Genomic DNA, 20455 nt, shown 5'->3' with positions numbered 1-20455 from the left:
CTGAGCAAAACACATGAAAATAGATATTTTTTGGTGAAGAATGAAAATTAATTTTTTGGTTTATTTTCCAAAATAATTCAGAATAAGGTCTTATAAGGAGCAAATCCCCTAGAAAGTTTAATATTAGCATTTATGTATGTATTACTTTTCAGACAACAGAGGAGATTTGGCGTCTCCCTTGGGAACTGAATTTAACGACTTGCCTTAGTGTTTTCCTCTGTAAAATGTGGTTAATATGTATCTCTCAAAGATGTTATAATTATGAAATTGAACAGTGGAAATAAAAAGAGCTTTGTGTTTGTGTCAGTTATGAAGTTAAAGTAGAATCAGCAAAGTATAAGTGTTCCCTGGTAAAGAATCTGTAAAGAATCTGCCTGCAATGCAGGAGACTGCCATCGTAGGAGATGCAGGTTCAATCCCTGGGTCAGGAAGATCCCCTGGAGAAGGAAATGACAACCTACTCTAGTATTCTTACTAGAATACTGGAAAATCCCATGGACAGAAGAGCCTGGTGGGCTACAGTCCATGGGGCAAAATATGACCCACAGGCTTAACTGAAATACAGTTAAATATTGTCTATGGGTGGCTTTGTATTATAACAGCAATGAGTAGTAGTTGCAGAGACTACATGGTTTTCAGAGCCTCAAATATTTGCTGTCTGGCCATTTAAAAAAAGTTTTGTAACCACTGAGTTAAAGAGTTAGTGCAAAGCATTTGCTAGATGAGAGCACAGAACTATTATGAATAATCTGATGTCACTGGAATAATTATGTGTATGAATCCAAGAAATAAAATATAAAAATGTATTATTATTATATTAAATACTTGTTCAGTAAATATCAATAATATATGTGTATAAAATATGAAATTACCTATACTAATAAGGTATTCCAACATAGAACTGTTTTGTGTGTATGCAATTTAGTTCATACTAAATACATAATTTTATCTAATTTTAATCTAACATTTCATCAAGCATTTTCTCATATGATTTAAAAATCTTTGAATGCTTCATGGGAGTGTGGGATAAGGACATTGTTTTGTTCATTTCTATTTCCCTAGCATGTAGAAGAGTACCTAGCATATAGTAGATACTCAATACATGCTTGTTGAATGAATGAGTAATGGATGCATTTGAGATTCATTATTATAGGAGCTATACTTTACATGCTGTTCAACTATTGTTAGAAATTTGGCTTATTTCTAATTTTTCATGATTATAAATAACACTGCAATGAATATTTTTATGAGGTTGATGACTAATGTTTTGGATAAATGTGGCAGTGAGGCAGACATTTGTATTTGGATTATTTCTTTACTCATGCCACTTCATTCTATTTCTGCATATCTATATTGGTCTGAGGGCATGACTTATTTAAAGGTTAATATTGTGAGACTTTGATAGCCCAAGTTTGAACTCTAGTTTCTCGACGTATTAGCTATGTAATCTTGGCAAGTAACTTCACCTCTATGAGTGTAACATTTCTCATCTGTAAAATGGGAGTGAGGTAATCAATGCCAAGTGTTCACAGTGTCTAAATAAATGTTACCTATTTAATCATTGTCGTTAATGTAAGATTTGATTACTTTATACTTTTTAATGGACTGAATGTTTTTGTATCTTCACAAATTCATATGTTGAAATTCTAACCTCCAACGTGACAGTAGTAGGAGGTGGGTTCTTTGGGAGTTAATTAGGTCATGAAGGTGAAGCCCTCATGAGTGGTATTAGTATCCTTATCTCTGTGACAATCTAGAAGCGTGGGGTGGGGAGGGAAATGGGAGGGAGGTTTGGGAGCGAGGGGACATGGATGTACAGATGGCTGATTCTTGTTGATGTATGACAGAAAAACCACAAAATTCTGTAAAGCAATTATCCTCCAGTTAAATTTTTTTTTAAAAAAGAGACAGGGAAAAGAAAACAGATTAAAGAGCACTCTCTCACCCACTTTCCATCATGTGAGGATACAGTGAGAAGTTGGTAGTCTGCAGCCTGGAAGAGAATGCTCATGAGAAACTGACCTTGATCTCAGACTTCTAACCTCCAGAACTGTGTGAAATAAATAAGCCCACCCAGTCTATGGTATTTCCTTGTAGCATCTTGAACTCCAAAAAAAAAAGGAATTTATACTGAGATTTGGAGGGTACTGCTATAATGAACACCTGAAAATGTGGAAGTGGCTTTGGAACTGGATAATGGACAGAGGCTGGAAAAGTTTTGAGGTGCTTGATATAGAAAGCCTAGATTGCTGTGAATAGAATTTTAAGGGTGATTCTGGAGAGAGTTCTGAAAGAGCACAGAGGGTAGAGAAAGCTTCAATATTCTTAGAGAATACCTAAGTAATCATGCATGAAATATTGGTAGAATATAGATGGCAGAGTCCATTTTGATGAAGTCACAGACAAAAATGAGGACCATGTTATTGGACAATGGAGAAAAGGCTATCCTTGTTATAAAGAGGCAAATACTAGGCTACATTGTTTGTATTCTAGTGTTCTGTGAAAGGCAAAACGTGTAAGCAATGAAACTGAAAATTCGGCTTATGCAATTTCTATGCAAGTGTTAAAAGTGAGGTTTGGTTTCCCCTGGCTAATTATACTAAAATATGAGAGGAAAGAATTGAAGAGAAGGTAAAATTTTTAAGCAGAAAGGAACGATAACTTAAAGATTTGTCCATATTACAAAAAATGAGGAAGTTTATTTGGAAGAAAACACTATTGCACTTCCCAGGTGGTGCAGTGGTAAAGAATCTGCTTGTCGATGCAAGAGTTGCGGGTTTAATCCCTGAGTCAGGAAGATCCCATTGGGTAGAAAATGGCATCTCACTCCAAAATTCTTGCCTGGAAATTTAAGTGGACAGAGGAGCCTGGAGGGCTACAGTTCATGGGGTCACAAAGAGTTAGAAACCACTGAGCAACTAATTGAGCACACATACACATGGTTCAGCTCAGTTCAGTCACACAGTCGTGTCTGAATCTTTGCGATCCCGTGGATTGCAGCATGCCAGCCTCCCTGTCCACCACCAATTCCCGGAGCTTACTCCAACTCATGTCCATCGAGTTGGTGATGCCATCCAACCATCTCATCTTCTGTTGTCCCCTTCTCCTCCTGCCTTCAATCTTTCCCAGCATCAGGGTCTTTTCCAATGAGTAAGTTCTTCACATCAGGTGGCCAAAGTATTGGAGTTTCAGCTTCAGCATCAGTCCTTCCAATTAATATAGAGGACTGATTTCCTTTAGGAAGAACTGGTTGGATCTCCTTGCAGCCCAAGTGACTCTCAAGAGTCTTCTCCAACACCGCAGTTCAAAAACATCAATTCTTTGGTGCTCAGCTTTCTTTATAGTCCAACTGTCACATCCATACATGACTACTGGCAAAGCCATAGCTTTGACTAGATGGACCACTGTTGGCAAAGTAATGTCTCAGCTTTTTAAAATGCAGTATAGGTTGGTCATAGCTTTTCTAAGGAGCAAGCATCTTTTAATTTCATGGCTGCGGTAATCATCCCTCAAACTTAGGGACACATGCAGACTGAAAGTGAAGGGCTGGAAAAAGATATTTCATGCAAATGGAGACCAAAAGAAAGCAGGAGTAGCAATACTCATATCAGATAAAATAGCGTTTGAAATAAAGGCCATGGAAAGAGATAAAGAAGGACACTACATAATGATCAAAGGATCAATCCAAGAAGAAGATATAACAATTATATATGCACCCAACATAGGAGCACCGCAATATGTAAGACAAATGCTAACAAGTACGAAATGGGAAATTAACAGGAAAATAATAATAGTGGGGAAATTTAATACCCCATTCACACCTATGGATAGATCAACTAAACAGAAAATTAGCAAGGAAACACAAACTTTTGATTATACAATGGACAAGTTAGACCTAATTGATATCTATAGGACATTTATCCCTAAAACAATGAATTTCACATTTTTCTCAAGTGCACACTGAAACTTCTCCAGGATAAATCACATCCTGAGCCATAAATCTAGCCTTGGTAAATTAAAAAAAAAATGAAACCATCTCAAGCATCTTTTCTGATCACAATGCGGTAAGATTAGATGTCAACTACAGGAAAAAAAAATCTAGTAAAAATACAAACCTATAGAAGCTAAAAAACACACTTCTGAATAACCAACAAATCACAGAAGAAATAAAAATATGCATAAAAACGAATGAAATTGAAAACAACTCAAAATCTATGGGATTCAGTAAAGGCAGTGCTAAGGGGAAGGTTCATAGCAATACAAGCTTACCTCAAGAAATAGGAGAAACATCAAATAAATAACCTAACTGTACACCTAAAGCAACTAAAAAAAAAGAAGAAATGAACTACCCCAGGGTTAGTATAAGGAAAGAAACAATAAAAATTAGGGCAGAAATAAATGAAAAAGAAACAAAGGATGCCATAGCCAAAATTAAGAAAGCTAAACGCTGGTTCTTTGAGAAGATAAATAAAATTGACAAAACATTAGCCAGAGTCATCAAATTAAAAAGAGAGAAGAATCAAATCAACAAAATTAGAAATGAAATTGGAGAGATCCCAAGAGACAACACAGAAATACAAAGGAACATAAAAGACTACTATCAGCACCTGTATGCCAATAAAATGGAAAACTTGGAAGAAATGGACAAATTCTTAGAAAAGTACAACTTTCTAAACCAGGAAGAAATAGAAAATCTTAATAGACCTATCAAAAAGCACAGCAATCGAAACTGTAATCAGAAATCTTACAACAAACAAAAGCCCAGGTCCAGACGGCTTCACAGCTCAATTCTACCAAAAATTTAGAGAAGAGCTAACACCTATCCTACTCAAACTCTTCCAGAAAATTGCAGAGGAAGGTAAACTTCCAAACTCGTTCTTTGAGGCCACCATCACCCTAATAACAAAACCAGACAAAGATACCACAAAAAAAGAAAACTATAGGCGGATATCACTGATGAACATAGATGCAAAAATATTTAACAAAATTCTAGCAAACAGAATCCAACAACATATTAAAAATATCATACATCATGACCAAGTGGGCTTTATCCCAGGGATGCAAGGATTCTTCAATATCTGCAAATTAATCAATGTGATACACCACCTTAAAAAATTAAAAGGTTAAAAACCATATGATTTTCTCAATAGATGCAGAGAAAGCCTTTGACAAAATTCAACATCCATTTATGATAAAAACCCTCCAGAAAGCAGGCATAGAAGGAACATAACTCAACATAATAAAAGCTATGTATGACAAACCCACAGCAAACATTATCCTCAATGGTGAAAAATTGAAAGCATTTCCCCCAAAGTCAGGAACAAGACAAGGGTGCCCACTATCACCACTACTATTCAACATTGGTTTGGAAGTTTTGGCCACAAGAATCAGAGAAGAAAAAGAAATGAATCCAGATTGGAAAAGAAGAAGTAAAACTCTCACTGTTTGCAGATGACATGATCATTTACATAGAAAATCCTGAGGATTCCACCAGAAAATTACTAGAGTTAATCAATGAATGCAGTAAATTTTCAGGATATAAAATCAACACACAGAAATTCTTTGCATTCGAGACACTAACAGTGAGAAAACAGAAAGAGAAATTAAGGAAAGAATTCCATTCACCATTGCAATGAAAAGAATTAAATACTTAGGGATATATCTACCTAAAGAAACAAAAGACCTATATATAGAAAACTATAAAATACTGATGAAGGAAATCAAAGAGGACACAAATAGATGGAGAAATATACCATGTTCAGGGATTGCAGGAATCAACCTAGTGAAAATGAGTATATTACCCAAAGCAATCTATAGATTCAGTGCAATCCCTATCAAGCTACCAACGGTATTTTTCACAGAACTAGAACAAATACTTTCATAATTTGTATGGAAATACAAAAAACTTTGAATAGCCAAAGCAATCATGAGAAAGACGAATGGCACTGAGGGGATCAACCTGCCCTACTTCAGGCTGTAGTACAAAGCTATAGTCATCAAGACAGTATGGTACTGGCACAAAGACAGAAATATAGATCAATGGAACAAAATAAAAAGCCCAGAGATAAATCCACGCACCTATAAACACCTTATCTGTGACAAAGGAGGCAAGAATATACAATGGAGAAAAGACAATCTCTTTAACAAGTGGTTCTGGGAAAACTGGTCAACCACTTGTAAAAGAATGAAACTAGAACACTTCCTAACACGATACACAAAAATAAACTAAAAATGGATTAAAGATCTAAATGTAAGATCAGAAACTGTAAAACTCCTAGAGGAAAACATAGTCAAAACACTCTGATGTAAATCACAACAGGATCCTCTATGACGCACCTCCAAGAGTAATGGAAATAAAAGCAAAAATAAACAAATGGACCTAATTAAACTTAATAGCTTTTCCACAACAAAGGAAACTATAAGCAAGGTGAAAATACAGCCTTCAGAATGGGAGAAAATAACAGCAAAGGAAGCAACTGACAATTAATCTCAAAAATGTACAAGCAACTCCATCAGCTCAGTTTCAGAAAAATAAGTGTCCCAATCAAAAAATGAGCCTAAGAACGAAACAGACATTTCTCTAAAGAAGACATACAGATGGCTAGAAAGCACATGAAAGATGCTCAATATCACTTATTATCAGAGAAATGCAAATGAAAACACGATGAGGTACCATGTCACTCCAGTCAGAATGCCTGCTATACAAAAGTCTACAGCAATAAATGTTGGAGAGGGTGTGGAGAAAAAGGAACCCTCTTACACTGATGGTGGGAATGTAAACTAGTACAGCCACTATGGAGCAGTGTCGTGATTCCTTCAAAAACTGGAAGTAGAACTGCCATCAGTTCAGTTCAGTTCAGTCGCTCAGTCGTGTCCGACTATCCGCGACCCCATGAATCACAGCATGCCAGGCCTCCCTGTCCATCACCAACTCCTGGAGTACACTCAAACTCATGTCCACAGAGTCGGCGATGCCATCCAGCCATCTCATTCTCTGTCGTCCCCTTCTCCTCCCACCCCCAACCTTTCCTAGCATCAGAGTCTTTTCCAGTGAGTCAACTCGTCGCATGAGGTGGCCAAAGTATTGCAGTTTCAGCCTTACCATCAGTTTTTCCAATGAACACGCAGGATTGATCTCCTTTAGAATGGACTGGTTGAATCTCCTTGCAGTCCAAGGGACTCTCAAGAGTCTTCTCCAACACCACATTTCAAAAGCATCAATTCTTCGGCGATCAGCTTTCTTCACAGTCCAACTCTCACATCCATACATGACCACGGGAAAAACCATAGCCTTACGAGGCAGACCTTTGTTGGCAAAGTAATGTCTCTGCTTTTTAATATACTATCAAGGTTGGTCATAACTTTCCTTCCAAGGAGTAAGCGTCTTTAAATTTCATGGCTGCAATCAGCATCTGAAGTGATTTTGGAGCCCAAAAAAATAAAGTCTGACACTGTTTCCACTGTTTTTCCATCTATTTCCCATGAAGTGATGGGACCAGATGACATGATCTTTGTTTTCTGAATGTTGAGCTACAAGCCAACCTTTTCACTCTCCTCTTTCAATTTCATCAAGAGGCTTTTGAGTTCCTCTTCACTTTCTGCCATAAGGGTAGTGTCATCTGCATATCTGAGGTTATTGATATTTCTCCCGGCAGTCTTGATTCCAGCTTGTGCTTCTTCCAGCCCAGCGTTCCTCATGATGTACTCTGCATAGAAGTTAAATAAGCAGGGTGACAATATACAACCTTGACGTACTACTTTTCCTATTTGGAACCAGTCTGTTGTTCCATGTCCAGTTCTGACTGTTGCTTCCTGACCTGCATACAGGTTTCTCAAGAGGCAGGTCAGGTGGTCTGGTATTCCCATCTCTTTCAGAATGTTCCACAGTTTATTGTGATCTACACAGTCAAAGGCTTTGGCATAGTCAATGAAGCAGAAATAGATGTTTTTCTGGAACTCTCTTGCTTTCTCCATGATCCAGCGGATGTTGGCAATTTGATCTCTGGTGCCTCTGCGTTTTCTAAAACCTGCTTGAACATCTGGGAATTCACGGTTCACATATTGCTGAAGCTTGGCCTGGAGAATTTTGAGCATGACTTTACTAACGTGTTAGATGAGTGCAATTGTTCGGTAGTTTGAGCATTCTTTGGCATTGCCTTTCTTTGGAATTAGAATGAAGACTGACCTTTTCCAGTCCTGTGGCCACTGCTGAGTTTTCCAAATCTGCTGGCATATTGAGTGCAGCACTTTCACAGCATCATCTTTCAAGATTTGAAATAGCTCAACTGGAATTCCATCACCTCCACTAGCTTTGTTCGTAATGATGCTTTCTAATGCCCACTTGACTTCACATTCCAAGATGTCTGGCTCTAGGCCAGTGATCACATTATCGTGACTACCTTGGTCGTGAAGATCTTTTTTGTACAGTTCTTCTGTGTATTCTTGCCGAATTTAACTCAGATGACCATTATATCTACTGCTGTGGGCAGGAATCCCTTAGAAGAAATGGAGTAGCCATCATGGTCAACAAAAGAGTCCCAAATGCAGTACTTGGATGCAATCTTAAAAACGACAGAATGATTTCTGTTCATTTCCAAGGCAAACCATTCAATATTACAGTATTCCAGGCCTAGGCCCCAACCAGTAACGCTGAAGAAGCCAAAGTTGAACGGTTCTATGAAGACCTACAAGACCTTTTAGAACGAACACCCAAAAAAGATGTCCTTTTTATTATAGGGGACTGGAATGCAAATGTAGGAAGTCAAGAAACACCTTGAGTAACAGGCAAATTTGGCCTTGGAGCACGGAATGAAGCAGGGCAAAGGCTAATAGAGTTTTGTCAAGAGAACGCATGGGTCATAGCAAACACCCTCTTCCAACAACACAAGAGAAGACTCTACACATGGACATCACCAGATGGTCAACACCGAAATCAGATTGATTATATTCTTTGCAGCCCAAGATGGAGAAGCTGTATACAGGTAGCAAAAACAAGACCAGGAGCTGACTGTGGCTCAGATCATGAACTCCTTATTGCCAAATTCAGGCTTAAACTGAAGAAAGTAGGGAAAACCACTAGACCATTCAGATATGACCTCAATCAAATCCCTTATGATTATACAGTGGAAGTGAGAAATAGATTTAAGGGACTAGATCTGATAGATAGAGTGCCTGATGAACTCTGGACGGAGGTTCGTGACATTGTACAGGAGACAGGGACCAAGACCATCCCCATGGAAAAGAAATGCAAGAAAGTAAAATGGCTATTTGAGGAGGCCTTACAAATAGCTGTGACAAGAAGAGAAGCGAAAAGCAAAGGAGAAAAGGAGAGATATAAGCATCTGAATGCAGAGTTCCAAAAAATAGCAAGGAGAGATAAGAAAGCCTTCCTCAGTGATCAATGCAAAGAAATAGAGGAAAACAACAGAATGGGAAAAACAAGAGATCTCTTCAAGAAAATTCGAAATTCCAAGGGAACATTTCATGTAAAGATGGGCTCGATAAAGGACAGAAATGGTATGGACCTAACAGAAGCAGAAGATATTAAGAAGAGGTGGCAAGAATACACAGAAGAACTGTACAAAAAAAATAAAAGATCTTCATGACCAAGAACTGCTCTGCTGCTGCTGCTGCTAAGTCACTTCAGTCGTGTCCGACTCTGTGCGACCCCATGGACGGCAGCCCACTAGGCTCTGCCATCCCTGGGATTCTCCAGGCAAGAACACTGGAGTGGGTTGCCATTTCCTTCTCCAACGTGTGAAAGTGAAAAGTGAAAGTGAAGTTGCTCAGTCTTGACCGACTAGTAGCGACCCCATGGACTGTAGCCCACCAGGCTCCTCTGTCCATCGGATTTTCTAGGCAAGAGTACTGGAGTGGCTTGCCATTGCCTTCTCGGAAGAACTGCTCTACGTCCCAGCAATTCCACTGCTGCATATATACATTGAGGAAACAAGAATTGGAAGAGACACATGTACCCCAATATTCATCACAGCACTGTTTACCATGGACATGGAAGCAACCTGGATGTCCATTTGCAGACAAATGGATAAGAAATTTGTGGTACATATACATAGTGGAATATTTTTCAGTTATGAATAATTATGCATTTGAATAACTTCTAATGAGGTGGATGAAACTGGAGTCTATTATACAGAGTGAAGTACGTCATAAAGAAAAACACCAGTACAGTAGGTTAGCATATATATGGAATTTAGAAAAATGTTAATGATGACCCTTTATGTGAGACAGCAAAAGAGACACAGATATAAAGAACAGACTTTTGCACTCTGTGGGAAAAGGCGAGGATGGGATGATTTGAGAGAATAGCATTGAAACATTTATATTATCATATGTGAAGTAGGTTGCCAGTCCTGGTTTGATGCATGAGACAATGTGCTCAGGGCTGGTGCACTGCGATGACCTTGAGGGATGGGATGGGGAGGGAAGTGGGAGGGAGGTTCATGATGGGGAACACATGTACACCCATGGCTGATTCATGTGAATGTATGACAAAAACCACTAGAACATTGTAAAGTAATTTGCCTCCAATTAAAATAAAAAAGAGCCTTATTCTCACAACTTAAGATCACTTGGAACTTGCCTTGCTAGATTTTGGGCTTGCTTGGGACCTATCACTCTGTTCTTCTTTCTTTTGTCCCTATTGGAGTGGGAATGTATATCTTATGCATGTTCTAGCATTGTATTTTGGAAGCACATAACTTGTTTGTTTTTACATGTTGAGAGCTAGAGAGCAATTTTCCCTCCATATGATTTGTACCTTGAGTCTCACCCATATTTAATTTAGATATTTAGATAAATTTTGACCTTTTGACCTAAGAGTTAATGCTTGAATGAGTTAAGACGGCTATGGGAATTGAATTAATATATTTTACATGTAAGAATGATGTGGATTTTGTCAAGCAAGGGATGAGATGCAACAGGCTGAATGTAACTCCCCCACATTCATTTTGAAAGCTTACCTTCAATTTGATGGTACCAGGAAGTACAGCCTTTGGGAAATGATTAGATCATAAGGGTGGAGCCCTCATGAATGGGATTAGTGCCCTCATAAAAGGGATCCCAGAGAAATTTCTAGCCCTCTTTCCACCATATTGGGATAAAATGAAAAGTTAGAAGTTTATAAGCCAGAAGAGGGCATGCTCCAGAACCCAAACATGCTGGCACTCTGATATTGGTCTTCTAACCTCCAGAGTTATGAGTAATTTCTATTTTTATACACAATCCTATCTATGGTATTTTGTTATTCCATCCCAAACTAAGTATATTATTTTCTTAGAAATAACTACTGCTTGCCTGTCAATTGGGCTTCCTAATGGTGCTAGTGGTAAAGAATCCACCTGCCAATGCTCTTTGGAGACTGAGAAGCAGTCTTCAAAATCCTACTTGGAATCTATTGTTGGGAAAGAACAGTTGTTTGGGAAGTGGAAACAGCAGAGTTTTCTATGCCCTCTAATTGCAAGCACTACTGGCTCTGAGTCAGTGCATCTTTTTCACTGGAAAACTCGTCAAAGTACAGTTACTTTTACTGTATGGAATGGAATGGAATTTGGAGTTGAGCTTTCAGATTTCACATTACATGTGAAGATAGCTTTGCAGTTCTTTCCATAATTGATTTTTCATGATTGCTACAAGAGTTCAGTCAGTCAGTTCAGTCGCTCAGTTGTGTCCGACTCTTTGTGACCCCGTGAACCACAGCTTGCTGGGCCTCCCTGTCCATCACCAACTCCCGAAGTTTACCCAAACTCATTTCTATTGAGTTGGTGATGCCATCTAACCATCTCATCCTCTGTCATCCCCTTCTCGTCCTGCCTTCAATCTTTCCCAACATCAGGGTCTTTTCAAATGAGTCAGCACTTTGCATCAGGTGGCCAAAATATTGGAGCTTCAGCTTCAACATCAGTCCTTCCAATGACACCCAGTACTGATTTCCTTTAAGATCGACTGGTTGGATCTCCTTGCAGTCCAAGGGACTCTCAAGAGTCTTCTCCAATACCACAGTAATCAGTAGCATTAACCCCATTGTAGATACCAGCTGGCAACGGAGATGGTAATGATTTCTAGGTAAAGTCTGAAGCTTCTTTGAACAGTTTCTTCCTTTGTTGATCAGACTTTAGGTCTCACAGTCTATAATATAACAGAGACAAGTTGGAGGAACTGTCTGACTGCCCTGACTATGACATTTGTCACTGCTTTAGAGTATGACATGTATACTTTCAACTGGCATTGCCTGACATTTTCTCTACCTCTATAGCCCAGTAACTAGAGGAAATTCGAAGTATTTAGGTAGTGTGTGTCGGCTTCAGGTTTGAGGTGTAGTTATTGGCTATGAGGTCTTGAAAAAATTTCTTGAGTCTCTGTTTTCCTCATTTGTAAAGTAGAGTGTATAATCTACTTCCCAGAATTGCGAGGAGTAAATCATATAAATAAATATATGAGAGGATTTATATAAATATTTTTTCTTAGTGTCTGGTGATCCTACTAGGAAGGTGGAGAACCTAATTTTTGGAGAAAGATGTTAGTTTGAAATTACTGCCTGAGTTAACTACAAAATGAAAAGGTAAAAAAAGTCAGTGTTTAAAGGGGCCTTAGAAAGCATCTAGTTCAGTTAATCTTAATGTAGCTTCGTATTAGAATTACCTGGAAAGCATGTTGATCCAGAGTCTCAGGATCCATCTTAGGTGAAATGAATCAGTTTGTTTATTTGTTCATGGAGAAAGAAAAAGCAGTGTTTTCTAGTCTCAGACTGCAAATCAAATTTCTAATCTCGTCATTGTAATATATTTGATAAAAGTCCTTTGCAGACCAAGCAGATTGATTTAAAATCAAACTTGCAAGTAGAAGTTCCATCAGGCACCCATTACTGCTTTATAGGAGCACAGGATTCAGGAAGTTCTACGTTGTCTATTCCCCCTAGTCCCCACACTTATATTCAACGTGAATATTATTAATTGCTAACAACCCACAGGTAATCATAAACCTGATTGGCATATAAAGCAGGGCTTAAGAAATAGTCTCTTGAGAACTTTTGTAGGTGTTTTTCTATAAAATCAGTTAGACCATCTTTTTAGATTGTGAAGGTTAGTTGTTTTAGGGTCCTGAAATTCAGCTATTCTAAAAGAAGAGGGATGCCCCAAATGAAAAAGAAAAATATTAATATAAAAGTTAAAATTATTTAAATTTTATTTTTATTGAAGTATAGTTAATTTACAGTGTTGTATTAATTTCTGGTATACAGCAAAGGATTGTGTTATATATGTGTATATATATAATCTTTTTCATATTCTTTTCCATATGGTTTATTATAAGAAATTGAGTATATTAACAGTTCCCTGTTTTATACAGTAGGATCTTGTAGTTTAATGCAAAAGTTTCTATCACAAAAAAGAGACGTGAATTGAACCCTGAGGGTCCAGTAATTTCTAAGTGGTCAGTAGTAGAACTTTATTTTTGATTACATAGTGTCACTCATTGGAGTTTCTTGAAGCTCTCAAGGTAGGCTGCTAGTCCTCTAGGTGACATTGTTCACAATCCTGGCAGTCTTTCCTATAAGGGCATATGTTGATTGAATATTTTACCAGACTTCCTTAATTCAGATAGTGGTTTATCCAGGGAAAATTTTAGCCCAATGCATGGTCTGCTACGGTGTCAAGCACTTAGAGATTTATATCAAGTCATCAGATTTTAGTTCATACATCTTCAGATCATGAGGAAAGGGTCAATTGCATGGTGACCTGGAATTCTTATAGGGATCTGGATCATCAAGTCTCAGGTCTCTCTGTCAGGTCAGATGAGAAGGGGAAATTTAGGATTGCTAGTTTGGAGGATTATAATTAGATATTGGAAGAAATAGAAGGGATCGAAGATTTGCTAAATATTAATAAGTTGGGTAAAGTAACAGGATCCAGTTCAATTTACAGATGGATACCAAAACCGTTTTATTTTTTTTTTTTACAGAAGGGGAGCAAGTCATTTAAATCTCAATCAGACAAGACTGAGTGTGCATCTTTATAGGATCCTTATAGGAGGGTAACCTTTCAGCTAGCTCAAAGACGAAGAATAAGACAAACCTCTGATAATCCAAAAGGGTGTGATCTAGACAATGCATCATTTTCCATTGAAACACAAAAGTTCTCCCTTTTGGTGAAAGTTAATCTCAACGAAAAATATTCTTGATTGAAAAATAAGGCTGGTCTCACTAGATTTGGCCTAATTATTTGTAGTTGCAACAAGGATAATAATTTGCTATATGGGTCTGTTTAACTTTGCATTACTGAGAGTTTTCAAGAATTGTAGATTGGATTTTTAAAAACTTGGCTGAGAAGTCCAGCCAAGAATTATCCACCAGATTTCAGCTGCAGAACCTAAAAATTTGAAAGAGTTCTTCTCTAGATAGGCAAAATATCCTGAAATTTTCAATTCTGCCAGGAAGAGACTTTCCTAACTCAACTATAAGGCCAGGAACTCTGCAAGGCATGTATTAACCTGGTTTTCCCAAAAGGGCTTTGTAATCTTTGTTGGCCCCATAGTCAACCTTGCTCATTAAAAATATCTTGTCATATCCACTTCAATGAGCATCATTTCGGATATGTCATTGCAGGTAAAGCCTTGGTTACATAAACTAATGTTTCCAATCATTTCCTAATAATAAAGAAGACAGTACATCATGAGGAACGCTGGGCTGGAAGAAGCACAAGCTGGAATCAAGATTGCTGGGAGAAATATCAATAACCTCAGATATGCAGATGACACCATCCTTATGGCAGAAAGTGAAGAGGAACTCAAAAGCCTCTTGATGAAAGTGAAAGAGGAGAGTGAAAAGGTTGGCTTGAAGCTCAACATTCAGAAAACAAAGATCTTGGCATCTGGGTCCCATCACTTCATGGGAAATAGATGGGGAAACAGTGGAAACAGTGTCAGACTTTATTTTTTTGGGCTCCAAAATCAATGCAGATGTTGATTGCAGCCATGAAATTTAAAGACGCTTGCTCCTTGGAAGGAAAGTTATGACCAACCTAGACAGCATATTAAAAAGCAGAGACATTACTTTGCCAACAAAAGTCCGTCTAGTCAAGGCTATGTTTTTTCCCGTGGTCATGTATGGATGTGAGAGTTGGACTGTGAAGAAAGCTGATCGCCGAAGAATTGATGCTTTTGAACTGTGGTGCTGGAGAAGACTCTTGAGAGTCCCTTGACTGCAAGGAGATCCAACCAGTCCATTCTAAAGATCATTCCTGGGTGTTCATTGGAGGGACTGATGCTGAAGCTGAAACTCCAATACTTTGGCCACCTCATGCGATGAGTTGACTCATTGGAAAAGACTGATGCTGGGAAGGATTGGGGGCTGGAGGAGAAGGGGACGACAGAGAATGAGATGGCTGGATGGCATCACCGACTCGATGAACGTGAGTTTGAGTGTACTCCGGGAGTTGGTGATGGACAGGGAGGCCTGGGGTGCTGTGATTCATGGGGTCACAAAGAGTCGGACACGACTGAGCGACTGAACTGAACTGAAAGAGGACAGACCCTCATTTAACCTGTGTAAATAATTATAATGTTTTGTAAATGAGAATATTTAATTTCAGTTTCTGAATCCTGGAGGGTATTTGGCAGAGATAATTTGACTTACAAATGTAATTTGCAAGTGAAAGTCATTTCATTCCCACTTACAATTGCATAATCTTAATTGTTATGAGTTATACTATTTATAATTTACCAAATCTGTATGTGGATTTACAGAATAAGAGAAATGGGTTCCTTTATATTTCCAAAAATAGAAGTTTATAGCATCAATATTCCCTCGGACAGAGGAGCCTGGGGGGCTACAGCCCTATGGGATCGCAAGTATGAGACATGATTTAGCAACTAAGTCACAGCCACATCAGTAATATTCCAGGTGAATCCCTCAGTCATCCTTCATTAATTCATACAGTCCTATGTAGTTCTTGTTTTACTAGACCTTGCATTCAGTTCAGTTCAGTTCAGTTGCTCAGTCGTGGCCGACTCTTTGTGACCCCACGAATCACAGCACGCCAGGCCTCCCTGTCCATCAACAACTCCCAGAGTTCACTCAACCTCATGTCCATCAAGTCGGTGATGCCATCCAGCCATTTCATCTTCTGTCGTCCCCTTCTCCTCCTGCCCCCAATCCCTCCCAGCATCAGAGTCTTTTCCAGTGAGTCAACTCTTCACATGAGGTGGCCAAAGTATTGGAGTTTCACCTTTAGCATCAGTCCTTCCAATGAACACCCAGGACTGATCTCCTTTATGATGGACTGGTTGGATCTCCTTGCAGTCAAGGGACTCTCAAGAGTCTTCTCCAACACCACAGTTCAAAAGCATCAATTCTTCGGCACTCAGCTTTCTTCACAGTCCAACTCATACATCCATACATGACCACGGGAAAAGCCATAGCCTTGACTAGACGGACCTTGGTTGGCAAAGTAATGTCTCTGCTTTTTAATACACTATCCAGGCTGGTCATAACCTTCCTTCCAAGGAGTAAGCGTCTTTTAATTTCATGGCTGCAATCAGCAACCGCAGTGATTTTGGAGCCCAAAAAAATAAAGTCTGACACTGTTTCCACTGTTTCCCCATCTATTTCCCATGAAGTGATGGGACCAGATGCCATGATCTTTGTTTTCTGAATGTTGAGCTTCAAGCCAACCTTTTCACTCTCCTCTTTCACTTTCATCAAGAGGCTTTTTAGTTCCTCTTCACTTTCTGCCATAAGGGTGGTGCCATTTCGGCTCCAAAATGACTGTGGACAGTTACTGCAGCCATGAAATTAAGACATTTGCTCTTGGAAGAAAAGTTTTTACAAACCTAGACAGAGCATTAAGAGCAGAGAATTCACTTTGCCAACAATACATATAGTCAAAGCTACAGTTTTTCCAGTAATCATGTATGGGTATGAATGTTGGACAATAAAGAAGACTTAGTGAGGAAGAACTGATGCTTTGAAACTGTTGTGCTGGAGAATAGTCTTGACAGTTCCTTAGGCAGCAAGGAGACCAAACCAGTCAATCCTAAAGGAAAATAATCCTGAATTGGAAGATGTAATGTTGAAGAAAAAGAAAGGTAAAATGGTTGTCTGAAGAGGCCATACAAATAGCTGAGAAAAGAGGAGAACCTAAAGGCAAAGGATAACAGGAAAGATATACCCATTGGAATGCAGAGTTCCAAAGAATAGCAAGGAGAGATAAGAAAGCCTTCCTCAGTGATCAATGCAAAGAAATAGAGGAAAACAATAGAATGGGAAAGATGAAACATCTCGTCAAGAAAATTGAGCTTCCCCATCTATTTCCCATGAAGTGATGGGACCAGATGCCATGATCTTTGTTTTCTGAATGTTGAGCTTCAAGCCAACCTTTTCACTCTCCTCTTTCACTTTCATCAAGAGACTTCTGAGTTCCTCTTCACTTTTGCCATAAGGGTGGTGTCATCTGCATATCTGAGGTTATTGATATTTCTCCCGGCAATCTTAATTCCAGCTTGTGCTTCCAGCCCAGCGTTTCTCATGATGTACTCTGTCCTAAACATCTCTATATTAATAAGATTCCAACGGTAAGAGAAATGAGTCCCCAGTTAAAACCACTGATTTGAAGACACTAAATTCAAATTAAAGAATTAACGTTACGTGCAAGTTAACATTAAAAAAAAATAAATTATAGCTGATAAGACTATACTGTTTTCTAGTATTAGGCAGGGAGAAGGAAATGGCTACCTACTGCAGTGTTCTTGCCTGGAGAATTCTGTGGACAGAGGAGCCTGCACGGCTGCCGTCCATAGGGTCGCAGAGAGTCGGACACGACTGAAGCAACTTAGCATGCATGCCTGCATTGGAGAAGGAAATTGCAATCCACTCCAATATTCTTGCCTGGAGAATCCCAGGGACAGAGGACCCTGGTGGGCTGCCGTCTATAGGGTCACACAGAGTCGGACACGACTGAAGCGACTTAGCAGCAGCAGCAGTATCAGGCAAGGATGCACCAAGAAACATATCATGGACAATGAGAGCATTGATAATTTTCTAGGAACTTCCTGTACAGCATATAATGTCTAAAATATGTGTAATAAAACATTTTACCCACACACATTTAACCCTGGGAAGGCTAAGCATTTCTTTGATTTGACAGTGCTTCCTATGCAACAGAAATGATAAAATAAGAAGTACCCAAACTGTGCACTGGCCAGTTTAAGAAGGTGGTTGTATGCAAACTCTTTTCATAGGGAAAACCTTCATTGATGAGGAACATTTTAAAGAAAACAAAGGATACTTGGGGGTAAACAAGGCAGATAAACAGGAAAGTCATCTGTGAGTCTTATGGTAATCATGAGGAAAGATGGAGATAGGTCTTGTATGTGAGGGCAGGATGGTCCTTTGTGGTTTGTTGTTTTTCAGAACATGAAAGGGTATTTTTTTTTTTTTAACAGTTTCTGCTGTCCTGGAGCCCAGAGCTCAGCATAAGTTCAATGTTTTCAGTGTTCTAGGATTCACAGTGGAGGGCATAACCCAGAGTGCTTTCAAAGGGAAGTGCCAACTCTCAGGCCCTCTTAATTCCCATGGTGTGATGCATGTTACAGGGTGCTCGGGGCTGGTGTACTGGGATGAACCAGAGGGATGGCATGGGGAGGGAGGTGGGATGGGGTTCAAGATGGGGAACAAATGTACACCCGGGGCAGATTCATGTCAATGTATTGAAAAACCAATACAGTAATATAAAGTAGTAAAAATAAATAAATAATTTAATTAATTAAAGAAAATTCCCATGATGGTGTTGACTGAAGAAGATGACACCTTTGCAGAATGAGGACACTGAACAGCATGAGTGTCACCCTCTCCAATTCTCATGCTATGCTTCCCTCCTGACTTATCTGTAGACTGATGCTTAGGTAATAGCTAGAGGGTGAGTAAGTGGTCTAAAATAATCCCAACATATCACTGGTTGTGGACGGGGAGATTAGGTGAAGACAACGTCAGTTTCTCAGGAACATCCTTCAAGAGGCTCAGGCTTCAGGCCTGTCTGCCATTCACTCCTGCCTCATCATAAAAGTCACATAGACTTAAAAAAAAAAAAGATATGTTTATTTATTTATTTTGCTACATTAGGTCTTAGTTGCAGCATGCAGGACGATCATTGCATCAAGTGGGATTTTTCTTTGTGGCTCTCTAGTTGTGGTGAGCAGGCTCGGTATTTGTGTTGCCTTGGCTTAGTTGCTCTGCAGCATGTGGTGCTTCAGTTCCCTGACCAGGGATCAAACCCACATCCCTTGCATTACAAGGTGGATTCTTAACCACACAACAACTAAGGAAGTCCCCACATAGACTCTTGTAATTGCACACTCTCAACTTTCCTCTCTATCCAGTGCTTGCCACCATCTTATATCCCTGGTAATAACACTTCTAACACCTTGGCTTACTGGTTCTTTATGGAGAGTTGATAAGAGTTAGGCATATGGTCCTTTAGTTGGATGGATATGGGTAAAGATTTTGAACTATCCATTTATTAACTGTGTGATCTTAGTTTTCATTTAAAAAATGAAGATTGAATTTATTGGAATTTGTGTATTAAAATAGAAATATGGAAATAGAGAAAACTGAATGTTAAAGGCTTCATTTTCTGAGTACCTACTATGTGTAAAAAGGTTTGCATATATTATCTGATTTTCAGAGCAATTCTTAAGAGATTGACACTAAATTAAGGAAGTATTTTCAGATGACAAGATACTATATGTTGAAAGATGCTACCAGTAAACTACTAGAGCTCATGAAAGAATTTGGTAAGCTTGAAGGATACAAAAGTAATATACAGAAATCTGTTATGTGTCCATATATTAACAACCAATTATCAGAAAGAGAAATGAAGGAAATAATCCCATTGAAACTTTTGCATCAAAAATAACAAAATACCTAGGGATATAGACCTGTCTAAGGAGGTAAAAGATCTGTACATGGAAGACTATAAGTCACTGATGAAAGAAAATGAAGATGGCAGAAACAATTGAAAAGATATGAATTGGAAAAAATAAATAATCAAAATACACGTACTACCCGAGACAATCTATAGATTCAATGATATTGCTATTAAAATACCAGGGACATTTTTCACAGAACTAGAATAAATACTTTAAAAATTTGTATGGAAACACAAAAGATTTCAAATAACCAAAGGAATCTTGAGAAAGAAGAAGAAAGCTGAAGGAAATGCACTCTTAGACTTCAGACTATATAAAAGATTGGAGTGCCGCAGTTCATGTGGTCACAGAGTTGGACATGACTTAATGACTGACCAACAGAAACAGTTATAGAAAAAATATGGTATTGCACAAAAACAGACAAATAGATTAATGGACCAGTATAGAGCACCTTGAAAAAAAAAAAAAAAAACCACACGCTTATGATCAATGAATGCTGTCAAAGGAGGCCAGATATAAA

At 38.6% G+C, this 20455-nt stretch overlaps 1 protein-coding gene across 7 annotated transcripts in view; it reads left to right on the top strand.

The window, feature by feature from the left end:
• OPHN1 (oligophrenin 1) overlaps positions 1 to 20455 on the top strand; it is a 534987-nt gene that overhangs the window by 116642 nt on the left and 397890 nt on the right. The window lies entirely within an intron of this gene.

Source organism: Moschus berezovskii, chromosome X (assembly GCF_049115385.1).
Source record: "Moschus berezovskii isolate FMDL1 chromosome X, NW_MosBer_1.0, whole genome shotgun sequence".
In the NCBI taxonomy this organism is placed as follows: Eukaryota; Metazoa; Chordata; class Mammalia; order Artiodactyla; family Moschidae; genus Moschus; species Moschus berezovskii.
The sequence above is the reverse complement of the archived record's forward strand: the minus strand, read 5'-3'. Positions and strand labels throughout refer to the sequence as shown.